The sequence below is a fragment of the Ananas comosus genome, unplaced genomic scaffold (assembly GCF_001540865.1).
Source record: "Ananas comosus cultivar F153 unplaced genomic scaffold, ASM154086v1, whole genome shotgun sequence".
Taxonomy (NCBI): domain Eukaryota; kingdom Viridiplantae; phylum Streptophyta; class Magnoliopsida; order Poales; family Bromeliaceae; genus Ananas; species Ananas comosus.
Window position 1 is genome coordinate 110,056 of NW_017893254.1, and position 15,154 is coordinate 125,209.

Sequence of the window (15,154 nt, forward strand, 5' to 3'; positions counted from 1 at the left end):
ACCGTATAAGGGGAACAATGAGCTTCTCTCAGAATATCCGCTCGAATCTCAGGATCCACAGGCACACACAGTCAGTCCCTGTACCGTAGTACTCCCGAACTGTCCAAAGCAAATCCCTCAGCCTGCCTCCTATCTAGCTGCTCTCTAATCCTCAACAAGTACGGATCTCCACTCTGTTTCTCTCGGATCCTATCCAACAGAGTGGGCTGCAACACTAGAGATGTCAGCCTCGCTGTAGACCCAGGGGGTACTATCTCGAGTCCCAGCCGCTGTAGCTCCTCAAGTAGGGGTCTCTGCTCAGTAATCCTCAAACTCAGGCTCTGTACTGACTTCCTGCTCAACGCATCTGCCACCACATTCGCCCTGCTGGGATGATACTGAATACTAATGTCATAGTCCTTCAGTAACTCCAACCACCGGCGCTGCCTCAGGTTCAACTACCTCTGTGTGAACAAATACTTGAGACTTTTATGATCGGTGAAGATCTCGCAATGCTCGCCGTACAAGTAATGCCGCCAGAGCTTCAAAGCAAATACCACCGCGGCAAGCTCTAAGTCATGCGTAGGGTAATTTTTCTCATAATCCATTAATTGCCGTGAAGCATAGCAATCACCCTACCATGCTGCATCAGCACGCAACCAAGTCCACTGTGCGATGCATCACTGTAGATCACAAATCCATCCCCCATCACCGGAAGGGCAAGGATAGGAGCCGACGTCAACCTCAGTCTCAACTCGTCAAAGCTCCTCTGACAGTCGTCGCTCCAGACAAAACGAATCCCCTTCCGCGTCAAGCGTGTGAGGGGTGTGGAAAGCTTCGCAAAGCCTTCCACAAACCGACGGTAATATCCTGCCAGTCCCAGGAAGCTCCGTACCTCAGTCACCGTCGTCGGTCTAGGCCAATCTCGAATCGCCTCAATCTTCTTCGGGTCCACTGCTACGCCCTCAGCTGAAATCACGTGGCCCAAGAAAGCAACCTCCCGTAGCCAGAACTCGCACTTCTTTAACTTGGCATACAACTTCTTCTCGCGCAGAAGCTGTAGCACAATCCTCAAGTGCTCCTCATGCTCAGCATCACTCCGGGAGTAAATCAGGATATCGTCGATGAAGACTACCACAAACCTATCCAAGAACGGCTTGAACACTCTGTTCATCAAATCCATGAATGCGGCAGGGGCATTCGTCAATCCAAAAGGCATCACCGTGAACTCATAATGCCCGTACCGAGTCCGAAAAGCCGTCTTGGGAACATCCTCGGCCCTCACCCTCAGCTGGTGGTAACCTGACTGGAGATCAATCTTCGAGAAGACATAAGATCCCTGCAGCTGATCAAACAAATCATCAATGCGCGGCAAGGGATACTTATTCTTGATGGTCACTTTATTCAGCTCCCGGTAATCCACACATAACCTGAGCGAACCATCCTTCTTCTTTACAAATAACACCGGCGCTCCCCAAGGCGACACACTGGGTCTCACAAACCCTCTATCCATCAGATCCTGAAGTTGCGCCTTTAGCTCTCTCAGCTCTGCCGGTGCCATCCTGTAAGGTACCTTTGAGATTGGTGCAGTTCCAGGAACTACATCAATCACAAACTCAATCTCCCTCTCCGGCGGCAACGTCGTCAACTCAGGGGGAAACACATCCGGAAACTCGCGGACTACTGGGATGTCCTCGAGTCCCGGCGCCGCCGTAGGTACCTCCACAACTGTCGCTAGGAAAGCGATACACCCACTGCTCAGCATCTGTCGAGCCCTCGCCGAAGATATCCAGGTGGCAAACAGCGTGCTCCTGCAGCCTCTGAAAGTAAACTCCTCCTGGCCTGGCTCGCGGAACGTCACCGTCCTCGCTCCACAGTCGATCGTAGCATAGTACCGCGCCAGCCAATCCATACCGAGCACTACGTCGAAGTCCTGCAGCTGCCCTAACACCAACAGGTCTGCGGGCATGATCCAAGAGTCTAACTGCACCGGACAGGACCAACAACACTCTGTAACCTGCAAGACATGGTCGGGGATCTGCACCTCTCGTGCCTGAGACAACGCTCCTAACTCTAGACCATGCAACAATGCAAATGCTCGGCTAACAAAGGAATGCGATGCACCGGTATCAAAAAGAGTGCGAACTCTAATGCCAGAAATCAAAGTGATACCTGCCACCACTCGGTCGGCTGCTGAAGAGTCCTCCACCTGAGCTGCATAGACCCTGCCACTCGGAGCCTGCTGTCGCCGCTCACTCGACCGCGGCACAGACGATCTGTCCTCCTGGCGGTAGCTCGGTGCTGCTCCGTAAGACTGCTGTGGTGCTGGTGGTGCCGAAGCTGATGACGGTGCTGGAGATGCTGCTCGGGGACAAGCTGCCCTCATGTGTCCCGGCTGACCACATCCGTAGCACCTGCCCTCTCTCTGCTCGCACTGCCGAGGCCAGTGTGGTCCCCCGCAGATCACACACTGTGGCGTCCTCTGAGTCTGCCCCTGCTGACGGGATCCCCTGGAACGCTGACGCCCCGAAGACCCACGACCCTGAGAACGTGATCGTGGAGGTCTCGGCGGACGTCTGCTGCTCGACTGCCCTCCGTCATCTGGAAAGGGGCGCTTCCTGTCCTGACCCTGCCCCACGGCCTGAGTCCTCTCCTGCAGCGACACCTCACCTCTCTCCACCCATAGGGCCTGCTCTATGGACGCATCCAGGGTCCTCGACCTCTGCGCCCGCACTAACCTGAAGATGTCCGGTCTCAGCCCCTGCTCGAACATGTATACCCTGTGCGCCTCCTCTCTGGCCGCAAATGGTGCACAGTTCAGGAGTCGAGTAAACTCCCGAACGTACTCTTGTACTGGGCGATCTCCCTGCTGAAGCCTCCTCAAATCCTCCTCGAGCTTCTGCTTCACACTCTTGGGAAAGAACATCCCAAACAACATTCCACAGAACTCATCCCAACTCAGCTGCGCCGCCACTAGCCCCTGGTCTCGCCTCACTCTCCGCCACCAGTCATGAGCATCACTTGCTAGACAGTGTACTCCCAGGGGTACCTGCTCCCCCTCCGAAATGAACAGATCCTCAAATAGCTTCTCCATCGCACTGACCCATCCCTCAACAACCCAGGCCTCAGTGCATATGCCATCAAAAATCGGTGGATCAAATCTGTGAAAACGAGCCAACCTCTGCGTCCACCACTCCTGCTCGGCCTCAGTCAACTGTACTGGGCCCTGAGCAAGCGCAACTGGCGCTACTGGAACTGCTGTTGGCGGAGGGACTGCTGCAGCTGGTGCTGTCACTAGAGTAGTAGGGGGTGGGACTAGCGACTCTGGTACTCTACGTGCGGAACTCGGTGACTGCGCTACCCTCTCACACAACCTTTGCAACAACTCCCCCTGCTGCCTCATCACCTCGGTCAAGGCAGCTAACTGTGCACTCAGATCAGGGGGTGCGCTAGCCTCAGGTCGCGCACTCGGCTCCACAACAGGCGGTGCACTCGCCTCCGGTTTGTCACCATGCTCCTGCCGAGTACTCTGCTCCATCTGCTCAGATCTCTCAGAAGGTCCAGCATGATCCCGCGCCAACTGGGCACGCTCCCGCAACGACGGTCGACCTCGGCGACGATACATAGCTGAAAGGAACAGATCGGGGTCAGTTGAAACACAAACACTCTTGACCAAATCAACGAAAGTTTGGAAGGCGGTCCCTGTTTCCCTCCAAAATTATGTCGTCTGCAGCCAATATAATTTCTCAGGCCAAAACAGAAACTCCTTCAGTCACTCACTCTACTGTAAGAGGAGTTAGAACAAATAATCATTGACTTTCACAATTAAATTACGTCTCTCGCGTCTTATTTTCCTAAGGTTTGCCAAACTTAGGTTTCCTAGGTCCCAACGACCTACAGCAAAGCTCTGATACCAACTTAATCTGTCACGCCCCGGATGTCACGTTTCCCGGGCACGCCGACAAATCCGCCGTATACAAAGAAATTTTTCCTATATACGAAGCGACATCAGTACCTGTAAACCAACCACTACTACGAACAGTAGTAGAGAGCTGCTAGAGAAAACAGAAGCTAAACAAACTGAGTTTCATATATATAGTCCAAATCCAAAATACAAAGCTACTCGCACTGGCGAGTTAAGTCAACTATATACATAAACTCGAAACAACACATCTACCTGCAGTAGGGGCACCTCTAGCTCAGCACGTCGGCAGGGCTCTAACTCGCGACGCCCTTGCCTCGATCCTGGTCCGCAGATGGTGCAGCAGCCGGAACCTGTGGCTCTGCAAAAAAACATAGGTAACAATTGGGCGTGAGAACTACTGTAAAAACAAGTAGTCCTCAGTGGGTACCGCCCAAAACAACATCGGTCTACCCACTAAGTCTACAGAAGGAAGTAAGAGTAGTCAGAAAAGCAGGAAAATAACTCTACCGCTACCGATCACTACACTATCATGCTCTACACTAACCAACTGTAGGAAATGTCAACTCTAACCCAATCCAATCGGGACTGTAAGCATACCCATCCCCGGGACTGTGAATACACCCGTCCCTGCCCCGTTGCGACTATCAAGCTCTATCCACACTAACTGGTCCGTGGAGAACAAGTCTAACTGGCATGAGCGACACCAACGCGAAAGCACAAAGCCTGACTCCGGAGTGGCACTCGTGGGTCCTACCCAACCGAGTATGTAGCGTATCTCTGTCTAGCTCAATCAGGCTCCAACTAGCCAAAGTCAAGTGAACAGGGTCAAAACAGGTCTACAAACCAAACCCACGTGCCCTCGGCACAATCTGTGACCAAAACAAGAATCTGGGTCCCCCGCTAACCCGAACGGCACCCAACGACCCGAAACAGTCTAAACTCTGCTGAAAAATAAGCTCGGCATCCCAGCACGAGCGTAAATGCCTTCTAAACTACCCTAGGTATCCATCGCAACGATACTGCAACGATACAATCGAATCACGGCTCCTAGAGCAAAATCTCGTAGTTTAAGCGTATGACGATTTCAATCGTGTTTTCTCCTAAGTCAAATCTCAGTCCAACATGTACATTTAAGATTTACTAGTCATGTTCTCAATACTGATTATATCCAGGATAGCATCACGAATATCAAGCTACAACATGATTACTGAAACTAAAAATCATACATGTCGACAATTACGGTACTTAGGAATAAACCGATGTAAACCCACCTCGAAAGCTATCCCCTGGCAGCTGTACACTCTCACAGCTTTGGCGCCACCTGCTGGGTCGATCGTAGCCCTTCGAACCCAAGAATCGTGCTAACTCCAAGCTCTACACCAAACAATTCACCATTTCACTCTAGTTTTCGCAGCAGTGGAGTACAACAAGGATTCTACCAAGCTAACCTTCACCAAAATTCGTAAGTAAGGATTTTGTGGATTCCTCTCGAAGTCCCGAATCCAACGAACCAAGTCTCGTCGCAATCCGATGCTCCTACGTCGAGAACGAGCTGAAATACTAACAGTCGACGGTGGATTTCAGCAAACAACAACTATCCAAGTAGAAGTTGTAAACACTTGCCCAAATATCAAGAAAAACTGAAATACCCACATCGACAACGCCGAGCACCAGAGTGACAGCAAGAACGGTGAAAATCCCTGCTCGCCCGGCCTCCACACGCTACCCCGGCGTCAAACACAAGCTCGAACAGCCTTGCGGCGCGACGTCGGCAACAAAACTCCAACCGAGCTCCTCCGTAGCCTAAGATCGGTTTGGGAGAGAGAGAGAGGAAGTAATAGCAGAGGAACTCCCTCTCTCTGTCCTCACAAGGCTAAATAGAGAGAGGGAGGGCTGGTGATACAAACGAGGGAGAGAAAAGACCAAAACACCCTCTCACCTACCCTGGTGTACCGGTACACGGGATAGCGTACCGGTACAGGAAGCCAACCCGAGAGCAGTACGTGCTCAGCCAATGTAGTGTACCGGTACACCTCGCTGGCTGTACCGATACAGCAAGCAGAAAAATCTGCTACTTTGCAGATTTCTTCGCTGAAAGCTGCCCTCGCGACGCACGGAGTCCGTTTTGCGTTTATTTGACGCCAACGCGACTCGGACTTGTCCCGACACTCTCCAGAGCTGTCGGCAAGCCTCCACAACTGAACACAAGGGATCTCACAGTTAAAACTTCTTATACCTATATTTTATTTAATAAAATTTAATACACTATACATTAACATCCCATTTATCTCCTGAGGGTGAAAATGTTCAATATAATCGGATTTATAAAGACACCATATTCACATTCACATTTTTTTTTTAAAAAAAATTCAAATACAAATTCGGATATGAATATGTGTTGAATGTTAAATTTTGACACATTCGTACTCGTATTCTACCGAAGCCGGTGTTGAATTCAATTGGAGTTTATCTATGTTAAATTAATAACATAAAATAAAATAAAATAAAAAAGGTCAAACAAAAACTAAAATAAGGATTTTATGTAAATTAATTAATATGAACAATGTACACAGTGCAAGCATGCAAGATTCAGTACTATATGATTCATATCATTCTGTTTTTTCTTTATAAGAGTAGGCAACTTAGGTTGGTTGATCGTGTTCGTGTTCGTGTTCGTGTTTAGGGTTTAGGTTGGTTGATCTTTGTTCGTGTTCGATAATCAAATTAGTTAATCAATTTTAGCCATGCTCGAATGCTTCTAACTTTATTTAAAATGATAAAGTTAGAATTTTTTCTTTTTTTTCGTGTTAGATAGATTCATGCTGTGTTGATTGCGAATTTTTCACAATAATTACATATCATGCTCATAGTGACAAGATCTATAAATTCCCATAAAAAGTCCCCACATCTCTAAAAGTGAAATTTATTTTATAATTAAAGTCTCTTTGTTGACTAATTAGCCCTATTTTATTTTAATAAATAAAAACTGCCTTTTGCTTCAATATGATCACACCTTTTAAAATATTATAAACTTGAATTCCAAATAAGAAAACATCAATTAAAATATAAAAAAATTACACTTTTTTCCAAAATAAGTGGTTTGAGTGAAAAAGAAAATTTTAATCTCATGTCGCCTTCATGCATCATGTCCAAAATATAAAAATATGTTCAAAATAATTGTAATATATGTTTTCATGCAATATTTATTAACAATTATATTTATTATTTTTTTTATATTTTATATTTTTATTTCTCATTTTATACTTGGTTCTTTAATTTTCTTTTTTAAAATCCACCACTCATCATGCTCTGATAGGAATAAGTGCTTTTAAAAACAAAATTCAATATTTTTTTTGAATCGGCCACTCACATAGCAAAAGCATCACAATAAGTGCTTTTAAAAGTGTAGAAGTATCTTATTTTTACGGTATTTTCAATTGTCGCATACGCAAATCAATGATCGAAATGTTTAAACACGATCTAGAATATTTAAATTATATATAAGTATTAAATTGTAGAAACTTTCGGACCACGATCATGATCATGGTCATGATCCGATAGTCTCTGATCAATTTTCGCATCAATTTTTTTTTTTATTTTTTTTAAAAAATTAATTGGACTCTCGACTTTGACATCAAGAATAACAAATGCTCTAAAAAAACAGTAGATGTTACATGCAAGACCGAAGTGATAATAAGTATATAAAAAAATATTAAAAGACCCGTTAAATTGGGCTTGATATGATGAAAATGCACGTAGAAGAAAAGATTAGGGACCAAAGCAACAAAATAAAACTGTTAAAGGTTAAGGATCAACAGTGTTATAAATAGAGATGTCAACGGGTTGGATTTGGGACGGATTTTTAAAAACCCGAACCCGAACCCGACTCCAAACTCGAGACCTGAACCCGAACCCGAACAAGATGGATTTTAAAAATCCATATCCAAACCCGAACCCGACAAAAAAATCCAATACCCGAACCCGAACCCGAACCCGAACCCGAACCCGAAATTTGAACCTGAAACAATTATTTCTTTTTTCAATATTTCAAAATATATTACATTAAATCTAAATTTTTAAAATACAAATTCAAATATAACATCAAATTTTTATATATATATATATATTATATATAATACAAAATAAATTCGGGTTCGGGTCGGGTTCGGGTTCGGGTTCGGGTTCGGGTCGGGTACAATCAAAATCCATATCCGAATCCATATCCGTCGGGTTTCTATTTTTGATATTCATATTCGAATCCATATCCATATCCATGGAAAATATCCGTTTCATTCGAATTAGGATTCGGATAAAATTTTGGGTATCCATACCCATTGACATCCCTAGTTATAAATTCCAAAAGTTAAAAATATAATGATAAAAAATAAAAGGTTGCAAACCAAAATAAAAAGTGGGGCTTTGGTTGGGGACCAATGGTTGCAATTAACCCAAACTTTAAATTAAAAAAAAAGTTTAAAGTATAAAGAATTTATCATTTATAACTAATTTTGGTAGAGATCCCTCAACTATTTTTCTCCATTGTTGATTCTTATAGTTATAAATTACTTTTATTAATTAAGTTAATGATTCTATCAACTGTATCATGATTTTGTTAAAATTGTGTTCTTTTAGCTATCGCAAGTTCCGTTAAAACTAACTGAGCATCTTAATTTAGGCGCCTAATTAACTGGTTTCAATTTGGTCCTCGAACTTATAAAATTTTTTTAAAAAAATTAAAATTTAGAAGTATTTTATTTTAGTCATTAAATGTAAGGAAAATTTATTACGCGCATTTCATTCATCTGTAAGTTTATTTACTAGAAATAAATCAGCCCTCTACTCATCTTACACTTTCACACTCTGTGTGACGGTCCTAAATTTCAAAATTCATAAAAATTTTAGGGAAAACTTCAAAAACCCCCCTTGTGGTTTCGTGCATTCTCACTTTGCTACCCTGTGGTTTAAAACGTATCAATTTGCCCCCCTGTGGTTTCGTTTTTATCTTTTTGTTATCAATTTTATTATTATTTTTTTTTAAAATCAGTGACAAAGTTAAAATTAAAGGATACTAAAGTGACTATTTGATAAATATAGATGGTTATCTGAAGTTTTTTGTATATAATTTAACGAAATATTAACGAAAAAGCTTCCGAAAAGATAAAAATGAAACCACAGGGGGGTAAATTGATACGTTTTAAACCACAGGGTAGCAAAGTGAGAATGCATGAAACCACAGGGGGGTTTTTGAAGTTTTCCCAAAATTTTATTTCTAGTTCACTTTTGTTTGGTACCATAATGAGTCAGTGAAAATTCAAGTCACTCAAAAGAATTTTGTGGAATTTCTCACATTACAAACATCTCCTATATTTCCAATTTTCATCATTTGAGGTTAGAGTTGGTAAGAATTTATTTAATATCAAATTATTTTTCATCAAGAATCTCCTACTAGCTATATAACTCAGTAGAAAATGAAAAATGTAATCAAATTGAAATGATTTGGCTCTTGTTATTAAACAACAAAAGGAATAGAATTCAGTTGAACTTTAATAAAATCAAAAAAAAAAAAAACTTCAAAACTATGTATCATGGACACTTTTATAAGCCTCGCGAATCTGTTTCAAAATCGTGTCCGATGCAGACACGTCATGGATACGCGTTCGATGTGAATATATAGCGCATCCCATTAAAAAATAATTATTTTATTTTATTTTTTTCTGCGTACATAATAATATAAGATGATAAATATTTTGACTTTTTGATGAATGTATATAAAATATAAAGATGTCCGTGGACCGGATCGGGTCTGGGTAATTAATATACTGTATCCATACCCTAAAAAGAAATGGTTACAAAAAAATATATATACCCTACACATTTAACTTCAGGTCGGGTCCGGATCTGGGTACTAAAGTTACTAATATATCCATCAGGTCTATTTGAGCGGGTCTGGATAGTGACTATCCGTATACTACCCGTTCAAGACCGGATATGGATCGGTTCTAGATCGGGTACGGATATCCGTATAAATATATATTTTTTTATAAACTTTATTAAATAGTCAATAGACAAACTGTAAAGCCCACTATAAAAAACCTCGCATTCTAATAAGTTGTACCGTCCAATAAAATTCATTCAAAAAAAATATTGTCGCTGATGATGATGATGACACTGATGATGATGATGACAATAAAATATTGTTGGCGAAAATGAAATGAAAAAAAAAAGAGTAGAAAACAAATAGTAAAAAAATTAGAAAAAAATAATGAGTAAAAGAGACGACTAGGGTTTCATTAGGATGAAAATACGTAGTAACTCATCATCTATAAGTTCGGGTCCGGATTTGAAAACTATTCCGGACCCTATACATTTAAAAGTTAAGTTCGGGTCGGGTCCAAATCGGGTATGGGTATAAAATATTCGGATCCATACCTGAAACTTTAATGGGTAATTTTTTTTATCCGTATACTATTCATTTTTTATCGGGTCCGGTTCGGGTTTGGGTCGGATATGGGATATCGGATATTTTGGACACCTTTAATAAAATATTGTGGCTAATATAAATAAATTATGTATAGTGGAGAATTTTTTTAAAATATATGAACTATTAATGAAAATTTTTTTAACTTTTATTCGTATGAGAAATATAACATACTTTAGCAAAATTAATATTTTATATCATGTATATATAAATATTATAATATTAATAATATTATATTTTATTAGCGATGATAATGTCGTTTCGGTGTCTTAATTTTTTAAAAGTTGTCGAATCACCGTGTTCGAATCATATCATGTCCCGTGTTCTTTGTCCATGTTCGAATTTATTCATATCGTGTCCTGTATTTTTTGTCCATGTTCGAATTATATGTATTCTGTTGCTGATGAGTAGAATAATCATTTCGTGCGGAGAATGTTTTACGCATCAAAGATTAGGCTCGGTTGAACGTCAACCGACGCTGCAGACAGCCAGCCGTCTTAGGTTTTGTCAAGGTGGGGTTGGTGGGTCCGGCAGAGGGAGGAAGGAAGCCTGCCGGCTCGGTCCAGGTTGGTTCGGGCCTGCTTCCCAACTTCTTCGGTTTAATTATTTTTCGTCCCTTTCTGCATCAACGTGGTTGCGTTATTTGATTGGAGACAGTGAACGATGGAGGGGATCGAAGAGAAAGTGCCGAGAAAATGTGATTTATGGATTAGGTAAAACTCTTTTGTCTCTAGCTATAAAGGCCTAGTTTGGTTGAAAAAAATAAACTGTTATTATTATTATTATAGCTATAATTTTTGGGATTTTGAGACAAGGATATATTTGGTATTGAAACTAGTATTCGTGCTGATACCCATTATATAACCCAAAATTTAAAATTAAACAAAATAATATAAAAAAAAAATATTGGAGGAGAAAGAAGATAACTAAATTAATATGCAATTAATTACATTCTTGGTAATACCCATGCAGCCACGTCTGCTATGACTTTTTTTTTTAATTAACTCATGCTTAACTATATATAGCCATGAAATCATAACAGATGATAAATCTAATTTTACTTTGAATAATTATATATCATAATTATATTCAAATAAAAGATTTAAACTTATCTCTAGTTATATTTTAATTAAGTTTGGATTATTATTTTCAACATTTGATTTTTCAGAAAAGTGTAAAAAAAATTTAAAAGAAAAAAACTCTTTCATGAATATATTTTTTTTAAATTTTCCACCGGTATGGTTTGGCCGAGAAAATAAATTATTATTATAGCTATAATTTATGAGATGAGGGTCTGTTTGGTTTCTCGAAAAATTGTGAATTTTTTTTTAAGAATAAATTTTTTTTTTCAATTTTTCGACTGTTTGGTAGAAGAAAATTAAGTATTTTTGAAAAAAAAATCGTATTCAAGAAAAATTAACATTTTCGTTTTTTTGACTTTTTACCGAACACACTAATTTTTCATAAAATATATAAAAAAAATAGTAAATGCTTGTTTTTCTTAGAACCAAATGGAAGGAAAAATAATTTTTCATGAATAGTTAGATAGAATGTAGTATCCATATATATATATATATATATATATATATATGTATGTATGTAATATATATATATGTATGTATGATATTATGTATATATGTTATGTATGTATGTAGTTATAATTATGTTATGTATGTATGTAGTATATTATATATATATATATGTATATATATATTAATAATATTATGTAATGTATGTATAATATATATATATATATATATTATATATATATAATATATATATAATATATATATATGTATGTATGTCTATGTACTTGTATGTATATATATATATATATATATATATATATATATATATAGATGACATGTGCCTATGCATGCAGTTCATGCCTATCCATTTATGTAATTGAGGGTTGCACCAACACCTCATTAATTAACTTTCTCTCTCGTTTCGGCCGAAGCAACGACGAGCTCGGGGAGTTACCGCGAGCCGATTTCGACACCAACGATGCAGCGCGGAGCCGTTCGAGGGTACGGTTGCAGTCGTAGCGTCGCAGGGAGCTTAGGCGAGGGCGTGTTTTCGTCGTTCTCGACGCCGCGTCGATGTCCGATTAGCCTTTGAGATGAGTGTTCCGTTGCATTGCTTCAAGTATTGTCATTTTGAACTTGGTGCTGATTTGCAGAATTTCCAGCGTCGATCATCGGTATTTCAGTTCGTACTCGGCGTAGGAGCGTCGGATTTCGACGAGACTTGGTTCGTTGGATTCGGGACTTCGAGAGGAATCCATGAAGCCCTTACTTGCTGGATTTAGTAAAGGTTTGCTAGGTCGGAATTTCACTCCTCTCTGTTGCTGTTTTTGAGGCAGAATTAATGCTTATTGTCGGATTCTCCGTGTAGAGTTTGGCGGGAGCTTGACTTCGGGCCTTGGGAGGTTTTCGGACGTTTTGGCAGGTTGTTCCGCAGCCGAGGGGAGTTCCGTGCTGCCAGGGATTAGCGAGCGAGGTGGGTTAATCATCGGCTTATACTTCTAAGTGCGCAATAGTCAACATGTATAATTTCAGATTTTGTATAGTTTACTTTAGCTCGAATTCATGGATTTTGTTATAGATAGCAAATCTGAATTTGGAGCATGTGGTATTAAATTGAGTAGTTTATACATGTTAGACTTGGAATTTGAATTAGGAGAAAACCTGCGATTTGGACCTGTCACATGTTTAAACTGCCTGATTTAGCTCTAGGAGCCGTTATAAAATTGTACTGTCGCAGTATCTTCGAGACGAGTACTTCAGCTAGTTTAGAATATATTTACGCTCGTGCTGGTGTGCCGAGTGGATTTTTACAGGGTCGTTCAGATTGTTCCGGACTGTTGGGTGCCGTCAGGGTTGACGGTGGACCCGTATCGCCTTTTTGGCATCAGATTGTGCTGAGTGCACTTTACCTGTTGGTTATTAGACCAGTTTGAGTTGGTTACTTGACTTTGGCTTTTCAGAGCCTGATTGAGCTCGACAGAGATACTCTACATACTCGGTTGGGTAGCGCCCACGAGTGCCACTCTGGAGTCAGGCTTTGTGCTTTCGCGTTGGTGTCGCTCATGCCAGTTGGACTTTCTCTCCACGGACCAGTTAGTGTGGATAGAGCCTGATAGTCGTAACGGGGTAGGGACGGGTGTATTCACAGTCCCGGGGACGGGTATGCTTACAGTCCCGATTGGATTGGGTCAGATTTGACATTTACTACAATTGGTTAGTGTTGAGCATGATAGTGTAGTGATCGATAGCGGTAGAGTTTACTTCCTGCTTTTCTGACTACTCTTGCTCCCTTCTGTAGACTTAATGGGTGGACCGATGTGGTTTTGGGTGGTACCCACTGAGAACTACTTGTTTTTACAGTAGTTCTCACGCCCAGTTGTTACCTCTATTTTGCAGAGCCGCAGGTTCCGGCTGCTGCGCCTTCCGCGGATCAGGATCGAGGCAAGGGCGTCGCGAGTTAGAGCCCTACCCGTCCTACTGAGTTAGAGGTGCCCCTACTGCAGGTAGATGTTTTGTTTCGAGTTTCTGTATATAGTAGACTTAACTCGCCAGTGCGAGTAGCCCTGTATTTTGGATTTGGACTATGTATATGAAACTCAGTTTGTTTAGCTTCTGTTTTCTCTAGCAGCTCTCTACTACTGTTCGTAGTAGTGTTTGATTTACAGGTACAGCTGTCGCTTCGTATACAGGAAAAATTTCTTTGTATACGGCGGATTTGTCGGCGTGCCCGGGAAACGAGACATCCGGGGCGTGACATAGAAATAGTAGGAATAAAAGTAATTATAATTTTAAGATAATAATATTTTATCCAATTAAATAACATCAAAATATTAATTGAATAATAATTTAATAAATAAATTGATTAATTAATCATGAATACAGTTAGATAACCATAAATATTATCATACATTTATTGATCATTAATTTATTAACCATGAGTACTATTAGTTAAAATTAACTAACCATAAATAATTTCATAAACTAAGAAATTAAAATATTAGCTTAATAAATTAATAGATTAATAAAATAATTTAATAAATAAATAAATTAATTAATTAAGGTCAAAATATTAATTGGTACTAATAAATAATACATTTAAGAAGTAGTATTTTATTATTAACTAGTATAGTTATAAGGGGAGGAATTGTTATTCCAACTCATAAGGTGGAACAATAATTCCATCTTATTAATTCTTCGGAGCTTTAAAGTCGAAATCTAATTTATCAGAATTAATATTTTCGGAGCAATTTTTGTGTTACAGCAGAGTGGAAAAAAAATGTCTAAAACATCATTAAATTCAATGAATCTGCTTTTAGCATTATTAATTCTTGCTATGGAAATATCAATTTCCTGTTGAGCGAAATTATACTAAAAATCTGATTAATTATCTAATTGATTTTATGGTAAAGATAAAATCAAATTTACAGATAAATGCTAAAATTCAAATAAATAATTTGATTGATTTGGAAGCATGCGTAGCATAGCCTCCCGTCATTTGTGCGGGATTAACCGAAAACATCGTTCCAAGGTATGACTGGAATTTTTTCTCCTACGAGTATAAACGCAAAAGAGATTGATAGAGAAACTTTCAATATCTGATAATAAAGAGATCAAACAAAATAAAATTAAAATAAAAATAAATAAAAAATTCTTTTTTCTCCTCTTTTGTTTTTTCTTCTTCTATTTCTTTCTACAATGTCCATGTTATATGAACAGTAGAGGAGGCAGTATAAATGGGGTGTA

The 15,154-nt window shown here is 40.1% G+C and overlaps 1 long non-coding RNA gene across 1 annotated transcript; it reads left to right on the top strand.

Annotated features, from left to right (window-relative positions):
- The first annotated feature begins 12,402 nt into the window (after positions 1–12,402).
- On the top strand, positions 12,403–13,861 carry LOC109705529. The gene is made up of 3 exons (XR_002214777.1): positions 12,403–12,707; positions 12,780–12,884; positions 13,808–13,861. It is a non-coding gene; the product is annotated as an uncharacterized LOC109705529 (long non-coding RNA).
- The last annotated feature ends 1,293 nt before the right edge of the window (positions 13,862–15,154 follow it).